This window comes from Fragaria vesca, linkage group LG7 (genome assembly GCF_000184155.1).
Source record: "Fragaria vesca subsp. vesca linkage group LG7, FraVesHawaii_1.0, whole genome shotgun sequence".
NCBI classification, from domain to species: domain Eukaryota; kingdom Viridiplantae; phylum Streptophyta; class Magnoliopsida; order Rosales; family Rosaceae; genus Fragaria; species Fragaria vesca.
In genome coordinates, this window is record NC_020497.1 from 14,376,659 (window position 1) to 14,378,210 (window position 1,552).

Consider the following 1,552-nt stretch of genomic DNA (forward strand, 5'->3'; position numbering starts at 1 on the left):
CTCTCTCTCTCTCTCTCTCTACTCTCTCTCTCTCTCTCTCTCTCTCTCTCTCTCTCTCTCTCTCTCTCTCTCTCTCTGGCTAGCAAGCTTGAAGAATAAGATCCCTCCTATGGCTTTTTTCTCAGGTACAGTTTGAATCCTTCGGGAAAGCAACAAGACCAGAAACGTAACCTTGGTAAAGATAGCATATGGAAAGACATGTTTCAGGTGTCTGTGTTCTAGTCTCGTTCTATTGCTACGGTGGATGTATGCCTATCTTGGATGTATTTGTAGTAAGTAGTAACCTAGCATGTAAACTACTTTTAAAGAAACGAGACATTGTTTGGCTGATCTGTAGACGTTCGTTTTCCTTCGTATATTTCTTATACTGAAGGGATTTGCTTTTTACCTTCCTCCTCACTTTGTAACCAGAGTAGCAACAATGCTACCAATGAAGTAAATCTGTAGCATATTAACCAAGTTGCATATGCATAAATACTGGTGTATTTTTGAAGTACCCAACTTTGCTTCTTTTCTCTGTTCTGTAATAAATAATGACTGTGTGATGAGTCTAATTGTCTAAATTTCTCAGCTTTCAATTCAAAAGTGGCATAGACTAACAACAAGTTCATATAATGTAAGTAATTTAAAACTGATAGAGATAGAGCAAAAACACAGCCAAATAAAGCTATAAGTTACTGGGAGTTTAACACATTTTCAGTTCTATAACTTGTATATTACAACATAGTTAGAACTTGATAATGAATTTAGAAACAGCAAGGACCAAGTTACAAAATCTTTTCCACAATGGAATTGAAGTTCAGCCAAGTAGGGAAGACTCTGACTTCAATCAAGATCTCCAAATTGCAATGCAATTTAACGATAGCATCACTGCTATTCTGAACAAACTGTTTTCACAACCCTTGACAAGTTTTGCCTTGAATTAGCCAGCTCATGCTTCTACTGATGGCCTTTCTCATACACATAAGACCTACAACAATTAATAATATTAAAACAATGCTGGGATTAAGAGCTATGAAACTCAAGATTAACATGAAAAGTAACGAATTATAGAAAAAGTCCAACGGTGCCCGTGGAGATGGAGAACCAAAAACTCCTAGTCCCCCACCCAATCATGAAAAAGAGTCGAAGGATTCAACCCGTACCTGAGAAAAATGACGCAAGAGGGATCTCATTCTTCGAGCTCCTAGCCAGGGAGAGAAAGAGAGTCCAAACGCCGAGGGAAGACACCGGCGGCGGGCCGAAGAGGACGCGGGACTCCGACAACAGGTCGAGGAGGACGCCTGACGAGAATTTCTGGTTCCAGAGGAGAACGCGAGATATTAGTTGTGAGAGAGAATGAGATGGACTTGTGAGAAAATATGCTTTAATATTGGTTGAAGAGATCTTACCCGTTGAATAAAAATAAACGGCCAAGATCTTCTTATGAGGAAGTATTAGGAAGCTCTCTATGAGGAGAGGATCCCGGTTCTATCTTCATATATAGGGTGTGTTAATAACAAAAATAAGTGTGTTAATAGCATCACCTTTTTTCATAGTCTCTCTCTCTCTC